The sequence below is a fragment of the Phlebotomus papatasi genome, chromosome 2 (assembly GCF_024763615.1).
Source record: "Phlebotomus papatasi isolate M1 chromosome 2, Ppap_2.1, whole genome shotgun sequence".
Classification (NCBI taxonomy): domain Eukaryota; kingdom Metazoa; phylum Arthropoda; class Insecta; order Diptera; family Psychodidae; genus Phlebotomus; species Phlebotomus papatasi.
The window spans coordinates 86,071,078-86,091,355 of NC_077223.1; the positions used below are offsets into that span (position 1 = coordinate 86,071,078).

General features: G+C 32.1%; 1 long non-coding RNA gene across 1 annotated transcript in view; it reads left to right on the forward strand.

Annotated features, from left to right (window-relative positions):
* LOC129804849 (uncharacterized) overlaps positions 1-3,746 on the forward strand; it is a 64,371-nt gene extending 60,625 nt beyond the window's left edge. The window contains exon 3 of the long non-coding RNA XR_008752025.1: positions 3,691-3,746. This is a non-coding gene — a long non-coding RNA (uncharacterized LOC129804849). The remainder of the gene's footprint in view (positions 1-3,690) is intronic.
* The last annotated feature ends 16,532 nt before the right edge of the window (positions 3,747-20,278 follow it).

Here is a 20,278-nt window from a genome sequence, read left to right on the forward strand (position 1 = left end):
ACTGACTCAGATTAGATATTTTACTGACTAATTTTTTTAGTGGATTAAAATTGACTTCTTATGGCTCTGGCACACCTTTTAGATCAGGAAAATTTCATAAAGTTGAAATTCGCATCCCTTTTTTCTCAAAACTATCGCATTTGTCTATCTCACTCTTTTGCACTCTTCTTCTTATTTTAAACATCACAACAAATTCAATTTAGCTCAAACGAATTTGAAGCGCGAGGGAATCAGATAGGCATATGCAAAACTTTTAAGAAAGAAAGGGATGCAAATTTTAATTTAATGAAATTTTACTGATCTAAAAGGTGTGCCGGAGCCATTATTATTAACCAAAATAAATTTAGTTTATGTTCTGGCAAAGCAGGACCAAAGTAGATTTTTTGCTGAGAAAAATTAAATTTTTTATGGCCCCAGCACTCCTTTTTGATTAGAAAAATTTCATAAAATCAAAATTCACATTCCATTCCTTCTTAAAAGCCTTGCATACGTCCATCCTTCTCTTTCACGCTCTTCTTCTTCCTTTGACCATCAAACCAAATTAAATTTAGTTCAGTAAAATTTTGAGACCGAAAGAGTGGGATAGACTTATGCAAATCTTTTGAGAAAGATAGGGGTGCGAATTTTGTTTCAGGAAATTATACCGAGCTGAAAAGTATGGTTGAGGCTTTACTGATTAAAATTGATTTCTTATAAGTCTAAATTGATTTTTTTCTGATTAAAATTGATATTTTTATTGAGCAGTACTGACTTCTTTAGGAATATTTTTTTCCTAATCAAAGTTGACTTTTAACTGATCATAACCTTTTTTTTACTTCCCAATTTTTTCTACTGATAAATGAGAATTTTACTGGCAATTTCTAAAAATAGTCAGCAAAACGATTTTGATATTAAATTTAAAAATAAAAAACTATTGCTTTTATGAAAATTTTTTGACGGTTTTAGATTTATTTATGAATCGCTTTAAATCAAAATAAAGTACTAAATACTCTCTGTCATGGGTTCGAGCACTTTGCGAATTTTGTTCCGCCATTGCTATGTTCTTTTTTTGGAATTGATATGTCTCCCTTGTACAAGCAGAGCTTTGTTGTTTTTAGAGATATCTCTATGAAAAGTAGGTTTAACAAAAAAGCCGCAATAATACAATGTTGAGTGAATCTTGGCATTTTTTTCGCGCGCGTGTGTCTGCTGCACTTGTACATAATTCTCATATAGATAAATAAGTCCTATTATCACCACATACTTGAAATGTCTATGAACTTCTTACTTAATCCATGTGTGTGCTCTCATAATAAAAAAAAGAATTGTGTTTTTATTGGTTTAGGGATTGTGCTGATAACGTAAAACTCTAATAGCAATGTCAAGGTTTTTCGCCTCTGTCTCTCTCACTTCGTTTCCCCTGCTCTTTTAAGCACAATATCGCAATTTAATGCAACAAGTTTATGTTATGGAAATACAGTGGAAACATTATCAAACCCGATGAACTTTCGGGGTGATTGCACAAAAAAAATCCGTCACAGAGGACAAATTCTCTCTAAACATAGTATCAAAATTATTTCAAAAATACTTTCTTCGTGTTGCATGAATTCTATCTGAATGGCTTTTTTAGGCCTCTTTTGGTACAAAATGTTAAACAACAAAATTTGAAATGAGAAAAGCTCTAAGCACTTGAATGTCTGTTTTTCTTTCGACATGTTTGCTCCCACAAAATTGAAAAGACACACGAAAACTTTGACTTTGTGCCGCGTTATTTGAATTACATTGGAATTAAGAAGATTTTAATTAAATATTTAGGCACCACCTTTTTGGGAAAATAGGGATGCTTTTTGGGAAAAATTTCTCACTTTTGCCCCAACCAACAAAGTCCTTGTGTGAAAAAGTCGAAAGGTGTTCTGTGATGTGATGTTTCTGACACAAATTGAGGGACTTTGTGAGAACACCAATCTTCAGTACTAAAGGTGTAATTTCAAAAAGGTTCGACCTTCAGTCATGCAAGCAATTTCTTTCACAATAAACTCAGCACAAAAGGGCCAATCTCCACCGTAAATAATACCTAAAATTTTCAATTTATATCCCCACATAATATTGGGAAATTTTCTTACATTGGTCTCTCTCCACAGCAATGATTAAGTACATTTCGTGCTTGTGTACAAATATTTACAAACAGCTTACAAAAAATTATTAGAAATATTCAAAAGCCAACAAAAAATTCTAATTGAAGTTTCTGATCATTTTAATAAAGAAAAAAAAGGATCATGCGATTGAAATTAAGATATCTTTTGTTTTCTGGGGAAGCTGAGCTAAATTTCGGACGGCTTGCAATATTGGACACTTGTAACGTTTCTCAAAATTCCAATTTTACTTTTTAATTTTACAAAGACTTATAAGATGCCAAAGAAAACAATGTTTTCCCTGCGAACGAGATGCTGTGAAATAAGCCTTGGAAGAGATCAAAAAGCTTTGTGTCCGATGTTGCACACAAAGCAATTTTTATAGTCCTATTCTTTTTAAATCCTTTTTGTAATTATTTTAGAAAAACAAAGACAATGAAATATCCTTAAAAATTCTAAACCACACTCCTGAAAAGGTAGCACGGGAAGGTTTCCATTGGTGGAATGATAACTTTTCGACACTATCGAATTGATAGTATCGATAAATCTGATAAATCTATATCTGTTAGATTAAATGAATGTCGACTTTTTACGCATTGTTGAACCATTTATTGTGACATTCTTGAAACAATATGACAGTTAATAAATATCTGTATTAGTTACAGGAAGTGCAGCAATCGTTTAAATTTTTCAGAATCGACAGTCGATAGTACCGAAAACAAGTTATCATGTCACCCTGGCTTTGGACACACTCTGGCTTCGAACACTATATATATTTTTTCCTTATTCCTTTAATAAATTTGAACCGTTTTCTCGGGAAATTTGTGATTTAAGGCTAGCTAGTGCAAATCTATTGCCATAAAGTCAGATTTAATAAAAGAATTTACGACAAATGTAAAGTGTTCGAAGACAGAGTATGTGCAAAGCCTGAAAGCCTTCTCCTAACAAAAAAGATCAATGTGTATTAAAAACTCTTTAAATGTAAAATATTGAGGCTTATTTGCGAATATCCCGAAATTTGCAAAACTTCCCTGAATTTCTTAGAAAAACTTTCAGTAAATATTTATTCAAAATATCAAAAACTTGTTGACTAAAAGCTTGAAGATTAGGAAAGTTGCTTTCCGTCACCACTTGGGAAAATTTGTAATTATAAAGCTTCGATTTGGCTAAATTCTTAGCAGCTGGAACTCCAGGAGAGAGCAATTTCCATAATCCAATTTTTAGTCAGTTATCCAAATTACCCTCCACCCTTTTTATTCCCTCCAAAAATATGACTTTTTGATTTATTTCAAAATTGGCCTAGGCGATTTCGTTGATTTTTGGATATGTTTTGGAGGTAGTCCTGCTGAATATTACATCTTTAATGAGTCAATAACCCTATTATAAATGAATCCCCTAATAAAAAAATAAAATTACGTCTTTAGACACCTTTCATCGGAAGAATCACCATGTTAAATTATTTAAAATCAAAGTTCAACCACCCTGGAGAGCCAAATTTTCACCTGCTTTGCTCAATTAATTAATTAATATATTTATGATTTCTTAAAGTACCCTCTTTTTCAACAATTTTCATTTTCAGGATGGTTTTATGGTAATCTACAGACAAACATAAATCGACAATAATCTGTTATGCACCCGACAAATTCGCGCAAAAAAAAGAATATAAGGTAAAGTGAATTGATTGATTTGAATTGATGAATTTGATGGTGAATTTCTATAAAATTGTCACTGATTCGTATTTATTTATGGAATAATTGACCTATTAATGTTAGATCATACGCCAAATATTAGTGCAAACATAAATAAATTGAAAAAAAAGCTCTTCCTGTCGAATTGAAGAACCGATCGACTTGAGGGCACTTTACCTTAAAGCAGAGGTTCTTCTCAAAAGTTCGAGCAGCTCGCAAAGCGTCGGATGCTTTGTTATAATCGAATTCTTTAGTATTTTTTTTAACTCACTGACTACATAAAATGCTTGAAATAAGACAAATAAATTAGTATTCATCAGATACATTAATAACAGTGTTTAAAGTAGGAATAACATCTAAACACATAAGCTTTTAAAGCTATATATATTTTAAAATAATTTTGAAACACTATTTTCTAACACTTATCCACAGTTCTTTAAGAATGTTTTAGTGATTAAGAAGGTTTATTAATTTTATTTATATTGAAATTCCCAATCAGTTTATTAATTCAATTCCTAATAATAAAGCACCCCATCTAACTGTGTTATCACACTTGTACATTAAAATTTTAATATGATTCACATTAATTGTCGCTGGGTGAGAGTCCAAATGTGTAATTTGTGGGTTTGAATCATTTTATATTCAAAATTTGATCTACTTGTTGATAAAAAGGTAGACTTGGCCCACAAAATTTGATATAAATTGATTTATAGCATTAATGCGAAAAATTAATGCGATTTTCTCTTTAAGTTTTTAATGTGAAAAATATTTATGCTTCAGGTAAATTTAAACTTATTTTTGCAGGCCAAGTCCACTTCTTTATCAATAAATAGAAAAACCCCAAATATTAAGTGACTCAAAGACACAAATAACATATTTGGATGCTCACAAGCGACAATTAATGCGAATCACATTAAAATTTTAATATGCAAGTGTGATAGCGCTATAATACCATTATGATATTTCTAAATAAAACAAAAAATTGGTTACACTTTCTGTTTTAGTCGAGACTTACTTGGGGGATTATAACAGTGAAGTATTATTTGAAATTTAAAAAACAACCTAATTATTTACATTTCTCAAGGAATATTTAAATGACCTGTAAAGTCTATTAATTTTACTTAAATTGAAAGATCCAGTCACTTTATTAATCAATTCTAATGCTATTATAATATTTCCAAAAAAAGACTGAAAATCAGTCGTCCTTTCCATTTTAGCCGTGACTCACTTGGAGAATTATAACAGCGAAGTGATACTCGAAATAGTACCTAGTTAGTATATGGAAGAATGCTTAAGTAATTGAGAAAGTCTATTATTTTGATTTAGATTTAAAGTCCCAATCACTTTACTAATTTAATTTTTTAATAATAAAACACCCCTTTCAATGCCATTATGATATTTTCAAAAAATACCTCTTCTAATGCCAATACAGTGGTTAAAAACCCAAGGCCACTTACGAATGTGATTTTGTTACAAAACTATTAGAACATAATCAGATTAAACAGAAAGCATCGTTTTACAATAAAATTTCGGAGAAAAAGTCCTTTTTTTCACTGAAAAGCAACACAGTTAGAGGCAAAAAGCTCGTTTGGCCTCTAACAACAGAAGACTTTTGACCCTTGGGATACCTTAAGAGTTATGTATGGTTGATATATTGACAAATTTGACCATTATCTGATAGGACCTAGTCATTTTTCTTTGTTTCTAAAATTCATTGCCATCAAAACTTTATTTTTTTTTCCTTTATTTTTATTCGTTAAGCATTTTTCCCCACGATATTTGAACAAAACTTCAAATAAAATTTTATAAAATCGTTTTTAATTTATTAATAATTGTCAAAAATAAAATTATTAAAAGATATTGATCATAAATTGGTCAAAAATAAATAATCTAGTGCTTTGTATGGAATTATACTTATTTCCAGTCTAAAAAACAAAATTCTATTATAATTTTAAAAATATTTAGAATAAAAATCAAAATGTCGATTTTGATTTTTGCACGTTATAATCTACGTATGACTTTTTTCGAGATTTCCTTTTTTGTTGAGTTTCTTTGAGGATAATGGGGTGGAATTATACTTATTTCCACCACTGTATATTATTTCCAAAAAACAGAAAATTACTCGTGCTTTCTATTTTAGCCGAGACTCACTTGGGGGATTATAACAGTGAGATTTCGAAATGTATCCTAGAACGATTTAATAACGGATGGAGCATTTTAACATACAAATGGTATAATTTTTCTTACTTTTCTTCTTTTATTTAGAACTTAGATCCCACGAAACTAAGTATTTTTATTTAATTAAAAGGCTTACAGATGTTAACGACGAGATAGTTTTCGCTGACAGAAAATCAGCAATAAAAATAATCCGATAAACAAAACTTGTAAAACGTCTTACATCTAACCTTCGAAAAGACAACAGAGTCTGATTCAGTGTATTTCTTGCCTCTACGAACGATAGGGACAAAAATAGCTAAAAAATTTAAGTAATTTTCCTGACGATACCAATGACTGATAAGTTTCACTCTAATGAAAAATATTATATTTGAGTATTGTAGTTTCTTGTTGCAAAACGGTTTTGCTTAAAAAAATTGGAAGTATAAAAAATTATTAAAATCAATTTTCAATATGACAATTTAAAAATTCGTCATATTTTAGCTTAAAAATTTACTATATAGCAAATAGATGGAGACTTGCAAAAAAATCCTTGATTTCTTCAACTTTCTACTTTGCAGTTACGTGCAAACATAAGAAAAAAATAACTTTACGTAGTCAGGAAAAATTATTTTCTTTATGGGACACCGATGTTCCAATCGTCCTTAAAGAGTTAAAATTCAAAATTTTTCTAAATTGTATAGAAAATTGTAAATTTTACATCTTTTTCAGATGATTTTAATGTGCTGGACATACCAGCAGTTGATCATAAATACTGCTTAACGAAATTATGATCAAAATAAAGATTAGACTACAACCCGATCAATTTTCCTCTAAGCTGTCTCTCGGCTTAAGCCCTAAGTCCCGTAAGTATTTCTAGAGCGTTAGGTAATTGTTGGATTTGTTTCCGAAATACGGTAAAGGGTTTTTAGTTGGATTTGGATAAAGTGAGCGGAAGATAAAAATCCTTAGAGAAAAAGGGTTCAATAACAACTAGAAGTCTCTATCTATTACCGTTTGGTCCCTGAGTCTGAATTGTAAGCACAAAATCAAAAGAATAAAATGCCATTAACATTGCCTTTGAATTATAAAAAAAAATCTTGGTAGGGGGGAGTGGGGCATCTTTGAAAAGAGATACCTTTGGAAGTGGGATTTTTTTTACATATTTTTAAATAAAATTGAGCCTTATCGTGATATAATTTAGTTGCACAAACAGATTGAGAAGCTAAATTATATCACGATAACACTCAATTATATTTAAAAATAGGTGAAAAATCTTAATTTCGAAGGTACCCCACTTTCAAAGGTGCCAAACTTCCCCCTATAATAATTGTATGACGTGTCCTGTAATTTAGTAACCCTTATACAACAATTTAATGAAACATTCAACTTGAATCTCCCACGTATTCCATTGAACTTTCACCTCTTCTATTTTAGAACTAGAATAATCATAGAAAATTTCACAGAGGTAAGGGTTTGTATTTTCTCTAACAAAATAACTCTCCGTGGGGTTTCCCGTGAAATGGAAAATGTATAAATCATAAAATGGGAAATTGAAATAATTGATCATAATTTTAGACTATTCATGGCTTTTTATATAAAATCAATCGCACTTAATTTTAAATTCTGTTTCAGATAACGCTGTATTTTCGATCTGAGAGAATAAGTCGAGATATGGCGATATGAAAAATTTACTGATTGATTTCCCAAGAGGCATAAACAGCCGATATGGAGCTTACTGAAAAAACAACTTATTATCGTGGAGGGTAAAAAAAAGAGAGATTTCAAGAAAATAATAAATGATTTCAACGTCAGTTTTCTTTGTCTCCGCCAGCAAAAATTTAATGAATGTGCCTGAAGGGCACGGTTTGCAATATTTCAGCGAAATTAAAAATGCATGTATTTTGTTGTGTATTTTTTTTTTCAATCAACTCCAGAAGTGATTAATTCTTGCCAGAAGTCCAATGAATGAGGCAGAGAAAAATTTTGCATTTAAGCCAAAAGATTGAAATGTGAAAAATTGTTTAAGTCAATCTGACGATTATCGAGACAATAAAACGCAATGTCGCACTTTTATTAAAACAAAAAAAAATCTTTATTTTAAAGCACTCAAAAGGCTTCTCTGGCAATTTCCACACCAAAATGAGACATGCTGAAAAATTCCTGAATAACTACAAACCGCAGTCAAGATAATAAAATTAATTTTGCAATAAAAATTCAGCTGTTCGAAGAAGAGAAACATGTAATAGCGCAAAAGTCGTAAATTTTAAAGCAATTTTCCCTCATCGTGAAGGAAAATCTCATGTTACATTTTCATGCTTGAATTGGTCTTTGATCTAGTTGCAGAAATAGAATTCTCATCCATTCCGGGGGCCTTCATTTGAATAAATTTGATAAACATGAATGAAATAGCAAATTGCTCCTTTTCTACTCTCATTTTTCCTGGCAAAGAAAGCAACTTTACAGCATCTCTGCTCCTTCGCATGATGACTTTCTTGAGTCGGTAAAACGAGTATCAAATAGCTTGAAATGTCATCTCAGAGAGAAAAAAAAAGTTCCAATAACAACAAAAAATTTGACTCAAGAAAAACAAGATATCGCAAAACGAAGAGCAATGAAGAGTGAAAAATTTTCTTTTAGCACCAAATTGAGTTCTTTCACTTTCAATTGAAGGCAAATTTATCAGCGTAAAAGCTCAAATTTCACACAAGAAGTGCGTCATCGATTATATCATGGAACTGAGTGCTGAATATCAGGGCTGATGACTTGTACAAGTTTTTTTTCTTTGTGGAAAAAAATCCACTGAAATTGATCCAAGTTGGACATCAGCATCCATCAAATGATGCCACAGATTTTCTTGAGTAAGATTAACGTGCCAGGATAGTAACCCTTTTAGGGCACATAACTTAACTTTACTAATGAAGATTTATTAAAAACCCAAAAACGATATTTTGGAATAATGGTGCCATTCCAAGGGAAAATGAACACTTTTTAGCACTTTACTGTTCTCAAATAGGGGAGACTGGGGCAAAATTTTTCAAAACGAAAATTTCAATATTCAGTATTTTCTAAAATAAAAGAGACTGAGGCTTGAAATTTTTATTATAGATAGCCTTCATGAACCTTCTTAAACTTACAAAGTTTCAAGGTATTCGAGGAAGGATTATGTAAAATAAAAAATAATGAAATTTTAAACCATATTTTTAGAATATTTGGCTTACAGAAAATATCAATAGGGGAGAGTGGGGCAAAAAGTCACAAAACGGATATTTTATTTTATTACAAGCTAGTCTAGCGCTTCAAAAATTTCTAATTAGCACAGTTTTATAGGAAATTTACCGCTCTACAACTTTGTGAAAGTAATTTTCCTTATTTTGTAAGGAAATACGTTTATCGAGCCAATTTATAAAAGGTAATTTTGTGACTATTCTCAAAAATGCTGGGGTAAATAGTACCAGACATGGGGTATTATCATATTTTGATTCGCTTCATTACGGGCTTTCGTAAATTTGAAAAAATACTTAGAAGACATATTTTCATAGAAAATTTATTTATCTACACCTTTGTAAAACACCGTTTTCTCTGCGAGAAAAGTGAGAAAAAGAGAAAAGCGCTTTTCAAGCTATTTTAGAAAAAAACACATAAAAGACTGGAAATCGTTTGACCAATGCAAACAACAAGCGGCGACACATGATAATGGCGTTTCTTTTCGCCGTGAGATATCAGAAATTGCTTCGCTTTTTTGTTACTTTTTGCTCAATACCTTTTGTTACTTTTTACCCCAAGTGGCTATTTTTAATAAAAAGATTTCTGGAGAAAAGAACTTTTGTGAAATTCTAAAATAGATAGCGGATTCGTATTCAAAAAATTCAAATTATTTAGAAAATATTCACCAGTGCATTAATTTTGGAAAATAAGTAGGTAATAATTGTTATCTTCTGCAAGGAAAATATTTCAAAAATAAGGCTAAAAATTTCGATATTTTTTATTTTCTTAATTCCTTGTTCGAATTCTAAGAAACTTACGACATTAAAGAAGGTCCATGGAGGCTATCTATGGAAAAAAAAATTGAGCCGCTATCTTTTTTACCTTGGAAGATATTGAATTTTGAATTTTTCGATTTGTGACTTTTTGCCCCAGTCTCCCCTACTGATTGGTTGAATTTAAGCACATTTCTCGTTAAGATAGAGAAAAATTATCTTCGACAAAGTTGTAGGGTAAAGTGTATAATTTGGAATTAGTGTTACAAGTTGGACAATTCGCCGGTACAAGTTGGACATGGCTTTTTTTTTGATAAATACAGTATAAAATTTGTTTCTAAGCACAAGAAACCAAATTATAAAACTAAAGCATTAAAAATATACAAATAAAAATGAAGTACTAAATTTATCAAGACGAAAAGCCCTGTCCAAATTGTACCATTGTCCAACTTATACCACTGACTGTCCAACTTGTACCACTTTACCCTAGAGGAATAAATTTCCTATGAAAAAATTTGACAAAATTTGCCTCAGCAAATTTGAGAATCTCCACAAAAACGACTTTTAGAAAATGATTCGAAAATCACATTTCTTTCGAGATAGAGGAAAATAGTCTTCTGCAATGTTGTAGAGCAGTAAATTTCCTATAAGAATATGCTCATTATAAAACGTTTAAATTTTCTCAGAGCTCGTGAAGGAATTAAATATGCGTTTTGACAAGTTTGCCCCAATCTCCCCTACTTCTACGTTATTCACTTTCCTTTGTATTGGTTCCTGTCTCGACTGGGGAAAATAGTCGGGACATGAACCAACACAGATTAAAGTCGATAATGCAGAAGCATTTGAGAACAGTGAAGTGCTAAAAAATATATCTATTTTTCGTAGAAATACCACCATTAATTGCGCTATGTTCACATAACTTAAACTTAGATAGATATTCCGAAAATTGTCATCTTTAAAATTTTGTGCTATTTTCACTTGATAATGACAGACTAGGATCAAAAACATATGTACTTGCAATGTGGTTCATAAGTTATTTACAACGAAATTCTAAAGCGAACAAAAGGGATACAAGATGTCACATATTATTCATAACCTCAATGATAACTTCAATTGGAATAACTAAAAGCATCAGATATAAAAACATATGTTTCCTGTTATAAATTTCACACGAAGCGCATAACACCTAAATTAAAGGGTAAGAGGGATAACGGACGATTGTTACATCACCAGAACTAAGTTCTTCAGTCTTTAGTAGATCTTTCACAAAGTCGCATTATGCCTGTGCAACGCAACTTGGAAATATTCAAGAAAATTGACCTGGTGTTACGATTGCGACTTTTCACGTGTCAACTGAACCTCTTTGGCAACGCATTTTGATTAAGATTTCGTTCATCTCAACAATTTTATGCTTAGTTTCTACAATATTGCATATCATTCATACATTCAAGGGCAATTTACTTGAAATCTTGCAATGTCGCTTATGTTTTGCTCAGGAAGTCGATAAGTACTTTCCAAAAGTGTCTTAATGCGGTATCACCGAAAAAATATTACTGGAATTACTGGATAAAGTGAAGTCACTTCACAACGTTGTTGAAAATGAAGAATTAAATTCTATTGCAGCAAAAAATCTCTCAAAGTTCAGTAACATTTGGGAAATTTGCTTCAAGTGAGTAGAAATGTGTCCTAGACACGACTTAAGCCAAGAGACGACTTAATGTAATTATAATCATAAACTAGTGATAAGCTTAGATCAGTTTATTTAAGGTGAGATTATTAACGTAAGCAAACTCGGATTGCATACAAATTTGGAATTAAATATGAGTGATATTATATACAGCGATTTGGAATCAAATTTCTGAAAAATGGCGGATTTTTTTATTTAAATCCAAGTTTAAATCAAAATATCTAACATGTAAATGAACTTATGGAAAGATGATAGTGGAATATAGACCAGAATCTCCTCTACAATTTTGCCCCAAAACTTTAACTTATCGGTTTCTCGGTAGCCGCGATAATTCAATTTTTGTTTTGGAACATGTTTTTTGACAACAGCGGGCATTTAGGCCACGTAGCGAACTACAACTACATCAAAAAATGATTGAATTTTGTAAGAATTTTCTTTCATATGTGCAGTCATATTAGCAGTCTTTCATTGCATAGTGCAGTCATATTAGCACTTACGTACTTTCGCAGCGTTATTGTGGGATCTCAGTGGCGTAATAGGCAAGACCGTTGCCTCTTGGGCGGTGAGATTACTTTTCTTCTTTCTTTTCTACAGAGCATACGGACTGGTACCGTAAAAAAGAAAGAAGAAAATTAGCTCCTAACCAAATTCAAAACTGATGCATAAGAAAGTATAGGAATTAGTGACAAAAATCCTAAAGAAGAGACCAACCAAGACCCACTGAGGAAGATAATAAGTGTCGAAAGCTCTGGTGAAATTTTGTGTTTGATTCATAGGACTTAATCAACAAATTCCGACGCTCACCGGAAGGACAGATTGTTCTGAAAAACCTAGCTCAGTTACACCACCGTTGGCTATCTCTTTATACAATAAGTCGTAAAGTGTCTCTAGGGCATTAGATTCCGTAATACGCGTGATCTGCTTTTAGCATAGGTGATGATTTTTCTGTAGAATCTTATAGACTATTCCATAAGGATTCAATTTCAAAAACTCATCTTTTTATCCTTTCAGATCGTTAAAATGGCATTATCATGGTGTACATTTATCTCTACGATAGATTCCACCAATTAAAAGCAACTTATACAGATTAGAATTTTTATGTATACACTACGAAATTTTATGAGAAAGAATTATGACATCCATATTATTCTTATTAAATATCTTTTCTCATATTCTACTTTGAATTTTTATGATAACAATGATAGGCCTGAAATCAAATCCATCTGTACTTTTAAGGATTCAAAATATGATTAAGTTAGAATATAATCATGTTAGTTTAACTTAGTTAGATTTTCTAAAAGAATCTTCTCTGTAACATTACTACAAGCTAATGCAACATTCTTAGAACAAAAACATCTATACCAAGTTCTTGTTAGACTTAACTCCAATTGGACACAAGGAACACGTGATCTCACACGTAGCCTTGATATTGATTTCAGTTGCAATAACTAAAAGAAGCAGGTGTAAAAACATATGATTCTTGTTATAAATTTCACACGAAAAATAAAAATCTAAATTAAAGGGCAAAAGAATTTTACTTTAACCCTTCCAAAGCACTTACGGACGAATGTAACATGACAGAACTACGTTCTTCAGTCTTTTGTACATCTTTCACAAAGTCGTATTACAAACAATTACAGCAAATATGCCCGTGATACGAAAATTGCAAATATTTGACCAAATCAAACCCAGACTTCAATTCGGGATCGAGATTGCGACTTGTTACGTTTCAACTGAACCACTTTGGCAACGTATTTTGATTAGAACTTCGTACATCTCAACAATATTATGTTTTGTTTCTGCAGTATTGCATGTCATTTATACATTCCAAGGGCAATTTACGGGAAATCTAGCAATGTCGCTTATGTTTTGCTCAGGAAGTGGACAAGTACTTTTCAAAAGTATCTTCATGCGGTATCACCGAAAAAGTATACTGGAATTACTGGATAAAGTGAAGTCACTTCACAATGTTGTTGAAAATGAAGAATTAAATTCTATTGCAGCAAAAAATCTCTCAAAGTTCAGTAGCATTTGGGAAACTTGCTATAAGTGAGTAGAATTTGATTCTGTTTTACGAAAGATCTTTTTCTAATCTTTGAAAATTAAAATTTGATTACCTCGACAACTATTAATTGGCAATTTTTGATTTTAGGTTCGGAAAAGTAATAATAATCATAACTGTGTTCGGCTTTTCAATTGCTAACATAGTTAAGGGAAAATCTGGAGTAATTCTTCAATTACCATTAATTCCGACTGATTTCTTCTATTTTACACACATTATGTTATTAAAGCCAATTTTTATTTCTCTCATTGGCAGCTCTAGTTGTCTTTTATATGGACATATGTGTAGCTTTTTTTGGTTTCGAAATTATGGCAGATTCGGATATTCTCTACGATTACATTTCTGCAAACAAAGAACGGATTCAGGAAGATCCTGACTTTCTCAAAATTATTACAGCAAGATACTGTGAAATCGTAGACAATATCAACCGTTTTAACAATATCATCTCTCTGACTAACCTTGTACAATTTATATCGAGTGCATTTCTAAATTTTGCCATTTTATTTTTTATTCGTTCATACCCAAGAAACCCTCTTGGATATATTCTGATTTTGACTGTCCTTGTTCAATTATTTTTACCTTGCGTTTTTGGGGAGTTCATCAAAATCAAAATGAAAAGACTATCGACAATTTTGTATTTAACCAATTGGCAAGATTTAAGTTTGAAGGATCAGAAATCCTTTTTAATTGTTTTGGGAATGACTCAAAGAGAATATGGATTAAGGGCAGCGGGAATGTACGATGTCAATATCTATACGTTCATTAAGGTTGCCTTCTAGTCATATTGATATTATTTTAAAAATGTGAAACAATAAACAAAATTTTGTTATTTTAGATTGTGAAGATGGCTACATCATGGTGTACATTTATCTTCACGCTGGAGACCACCAATTAAAAACAGCTCAAAAAGTTAAACCTATTTATATTGACTATAAAAATAAGACAGTTTAAAGATTTTTATGTGTTTAATAAAGCGTGTGCACATTAAGATTGCACCAAGTATAAAGCTTTAAAAATTAAGTCTACATTATAATAAGAAAAATATTTTTTTAAACTAATTCATTGTAGATTTATTAGATATAGGGGAAAGGCTCATAATTTTGTCCAGTTTCTTATTTTCGACACTTTGAGGATAAAATTGGACACTAAAAATAAATTGATTAAAATTATGGATTTTTATTCCAATATTTGATGAATAATGAATTCTATTTAAATATTTGTTCTTTTTGGAAAATTTTAAAACTAAATACGTTAAATTTTGAATATGATTTGAGTTGAAATTGCTTTGTTGAAAATTCAGTGTGAGCAATTGCTTACGAGAAATATCCCAGTACTTCGTGTTTACATCATTCTTATTTAGCTGTGGTGATGTACTAATAATGTTTCTTCGCTTTTTTGAGTGATATTATTGAATATTCATTGAAAATTGTGTTGATTCACATTAATCGTGATTTTTATATTTGATCTGAAGTGATATTTGCCTTTGTGAAGTGATATTTTCTAAGAGATTCACCAGTAAGGTGATACTTATTATTTTGGACAGGTGTTTTTCTCACGAAATTTCGTGAAGTTTTATCTTTTGTGATGACTAGGTTGGACAAATGCCTAGAGAAACAAAATAGCATCATCTCTACGAAAGAGATGTAGCGAGAAATGCCTTGAAAGGCTCCCGGAAAGGCCAGGGAATGAGCGAATCCGCACGTACTTGGAGCACCGAAGTCAACTCACTTTAATGCATGATATGGAAAGTTTCCGGGCTTCTTGTGACATTTTACGTTTCCCTTACATGAATAGGAAGAGGACTTGGTAAGATTGGTTCATGAAATGAAGAACAATGGGCATCTTGTTGAGGTGAATTAGCTGTTCAAATTTATAGCCAAGTTGTCTAAATTAATAACCAAGTTGTCCAAAATAAGAGTCAAATTCACCTCTAACATATCAATTCATTTTTAAACGTATTAAGACTAATTTTAGTAAAAACAAAGACAATAAACCCTTCCCAAGTTTCTAAATAACCCTCCTGAAAAGAGAGTAACAAAAAAAGTCAAATTGAAAATATCGCACTTCTAACTTGGAACATCGATGCTTATAAGCAGACTGTCCAAAATTATGAGCCTTTACTCTACATTAAATTACAGTAGTGACTATATTACGGAAATAAAAATAAAAATATTATTTTAAGTGGATTAGTCATAAACGATCCAGATAGCGAAGCGCCCGGATTGGCACACTTGACTATATATACGGAAAGTTTTCCGATTTTTTGGAATATCCTACGGTTTCTTCTCATAAACAGGAAGAGGGCTTGGTAAGTTGGTTTCCTTAAATGGACGTCAATCATCATCCTATTGCGGTGAATTAGGTGTCTAAAATTTCAAGCACGGTGTTCAACATTTTAGCCAAATTCATATCTATATTTTTATTAATTTTTAAACTATTAAAATTAATTTTAGAGAAAACAAAGACTATAAATTGTTTATCAAGAATCCATACAACACTTCTGAAAAGAAAGTGACAAAAAAATGGATTTGTATTGAAAATAATATGCATTTCAAACTTTGGACGTTGATGCTTATATGCACCCTGTTTCAAATTATAAGCTCTTCCCCTATACATAGACTTGATATTGAATAAAGTTGCAATAACTAAAGAATTAGATATAAAGACATATGTTTCTTGTTATAAATTTCACACGGAAAATCTGAAAATTTTAATTAAAAGCTAGAAGAATTTTATTCTAACGCATACAATGAAGCAATGGATGAAAGTTTCATCAATTGAACCAAGTCCTTCAGTCGATGATAGATTATTCACCAAGTAACACCACGCCAAAATTATGCCCGTGTCACGAAACATAGAAATATTCAAGAAAATGAAACCCAAAATTGAACTTGGAATCGCAATGGCTTCAGTTTACGTTACAGATGAACCACTTTGGCAACGTATTTTGATTAAGACTTCGTTCATCTCAACAGTATTGTGCATCATTTCTTCGATATTGCACATTACAAATACGTTTGACTGGCAATTTACGGGAAATCTAGCAATGTCGCTTATGTTTTGCTCAGGAAGTGTACAAGTACTTTTCAAAAGTATCTTAATGCGATATCACAGAAATAATTTATTGAAACTACTGGATAAAGTACAATATCTTCACAACAATTTCCAGACTATAGACTTAAATTTCATTGCAGGAAAAAATCTAAAGAAGTACGGCGATATTTGGGAAACTTGCTTCAAGTGAGTAGAATAATAGATTCCGTATTTCAAAAGATTCACTTTTAGTATAAATAAAGATTAGTCATTTTCTTTTTAAATTTCAGATTAGGAAAATCAATGCTAACCATAGTCGTGATTATGTTTTCAATTTATAATATTGTCATGGGAAAATCTGGAGTGATTATTCAATTGCCATTAGTTCCAAATAACTTGCCCTATTTAACTCAAATTATTTTACTCCTTCAATTTCTTTTCTGTGCATTGGTGGGTATGTTAATGTTTTATTCAGATATAAGTATTGCTTTTTTCGGTTTCGAAATTATGGCAGCTTCGGATATTCTCTACGATTATATTTTGGCCAACAAAGATCGAATTCAGGCAAATCCTGACTTTCTCAAAATTATTACAACAAGATACTGTGAAATCGTAGACAATATCAACCGATTTAACAAGTTTATTTCAGTTATTAATTTTGTTCAATTTGTATCGAGTGCATTTCTAAGTTTTGCGGTCTTCTTTTTTATTCGTTTATACCCAAAGAATCCCGTTGGATACACTACGGCTTTGCATATTCTTATAGAATTATTTATACCTTGTGTATTTGGAGAGTTTATCAAAATCAAAATGGAAAGACTATGGTTAACTTTGTATTTAACCAATTGGTATGATTTAAGTTTGAAGGATCAAAAATCCTTTCTAATTGTTCTGGGAGTGACTCAAAAACAATATGGATTAAGGGCTGCAGGAATGTACGACGTTAATATTTACACATTTATTAAGGTACGTTCTCTGACTACTTTGCAATAAGTTGAACAATAAAGACGCAAAATGTAATTTTATCATTGAAGATCCTGAAGATCGCGATATCGTGGTGCACATTTATCATTACGCTAGAGACAACTCATGAAAGAGCAACTTCTACACATACAACGTAAAGCCATGTAAACACTATCAAAATGGGAAAATAAAGATAGGGGAGAGCCTACATGTTTGAGACACGATGAATTTTTCTTTAATTAATGTGACAAAAATACTAATCTAGTTATTCTAAGAAAAACTTAGTACTAAGCGCTATACAAAATTTCAAGATTATTTTCTGAGTTTTTGAAATAATGCTTAAGAAGTGTCTCAAACATGCCATTCTCTTCTATTTGTAAAATTATTTATTATACAATATATTTGTGGGAAATAATTTATGTTCGTGAAAATGTAGTAGCCCATTTGGTGACAAATTTAGTCCTGTGCAATTAATCAGAGAATGAAGACGCATTTTATTCAATTGTGAATTACATATCAATGAAATATAGTTATTTGTGAAATTTAAAGAAGTATTACCTCAATATTCAACGTTGTTTCGAATCCTACATGGGGGCTCAACCGGGATGGAGAGGAAATATTGATGGGAAAAACGAAGAACATTGAATATTGAAGAAGCTGACGAAAAGTAAGTGGAGAAAAACGTTGTAAAATTGTTTAAAAGACGTGATAAAAATTAGTGAAAGACGTTGTAAGAAGAATTGAAGACGAAAGACGGTGCAAAAAGCACAAATAAGTAGTGAATAAAAACCCCAAAAACGACGAAGGACGAAAGACGGCAACGGAGCAAAGTTGCATAAGACGACGGCAATAGTTGCATAAGACGAGAGCAACCATTGCATAACGACGAAGGACGGCAATTGTTGCATAACGACGAAGGACGGCAACACTGCAAAAGACGACGAAAATGGCATCTGTTGAAGAATTGCTGGAGAATTTCACTAAGAAAGGCTTGATGACGGAGTGCGCAAAGAGGAATTTGGATTGTGAAGGCACTAAAGAGGAGCTAGCACAGCGTATTGTGCAATTTGATGAGGATGTAAATGAAACGCAAAGTGAGAGTGCAAATGGTTCCAGAACCGATGTTGATGATGTTCCAGCAACAACTATTTCCAATGTTCATGCTTCAAACGATTACAGGATGTTCAGCTTGAGGGACGTAGAAGATTCTCTCGAGAAATTTGGGGCAGAAGAATCGCAGGACATTGAGGTGTGGTTGGAGGAATTTGAAGACACCGCAATGACGCTTGGATGGAACGACATCCAAAAATTGATGTATTGCAAAAAATTATTGACAGGCACTGCTCGCAAATTCATTTTTGCAACAACTGGCATCAAGAATTGGAAGACCTTGAGAGATGCCCTGAGAACGGAATTTACGCAGAAATTAAGTTCTCTCGATGTGCATAGACGCATGGCAAATCGTAAGAAAAAAGCCGATGAAAAGTTCTTGGATTTTGTCTATGAAATGCAGAGATTGGGCAGGATAGGTAGCCTTGACGAAGCAACTATATGCGAGTATATTTGCGATGGCATTGATGACAATGTCCAGAGCAAAGCTCAACTTTATGGAGCAAAGACAGTTGAAGAACTGAAGTCTCGTATCGAAGTATATGAAAAGCTGCAGCTGAAACTCAAAGACGCTGAGAAAAAGGATGATAATCTTAAGAATGTTGCTAGTAGATCTCGGAACTCACGAGGAGAAGCCCAAAAAACGATTATTTGTTACAATTGTGGGGATGCTGGTCACAAATCCATGGAATGTCCGAATAAAGAGAGAGGACCAAAATGTTTTAAGTGCAATGGATTTGGTCATACCTCCAGCGATTGCAAGACGAAGTCGAAAGTTTCAGAATTCAAGAGTAATAATGAAGCGAAGGTCAATATGATCAACATCACTCAATCAACTAATGACGAGCTTGATATATTGAAGATTAAGATTGGAGATAAAGAGTTTTGTGGGATCATTGACAGCTACAGTGATCTATCTCTGATCAATGAAGATACGTACGAGTCAATTAAAGATAAGTGTGAGGATCACCAATTATCATTTCAAAGAATTCGTGGTTTTGGTGGTGCAATTATCCAGGCTTTGGCAAAAACTACAATGAATATTGAAGTTGATGGCGGGAAGTATCGGATGGAATGCCATGTTGTACCGAAAGAAGTGACGGAGACTACTTGGTTGATTGGCAGAAATTTCCTTAAGACTGTACATTACACAATAGTGCCTGGTAAAGTGACGATTCGACGACGTGATCAATGTTATAAGAATGAAAACAAGATGATCCATGTTGATGCGATGTCCCGTGCCAATATGACGATGATGACAAGCGCTGAAGATGTCACTACCAAGATAAGGACTACTAAGAGGCAGAATCATGAGATTGAGTATGAAGCATGGAAATGCAGGAAGATTAAGCATATCAAGCGAGATCGTGGGGAACATGAAGCAATTGAGAAGGAACGTCAGAAAGTGAATCATATGAAAAATATGACACAGGTGGAACGCAAACAGGAATTACGAATGAATCCATGCCAAGTAACCAATAAAATTGTGG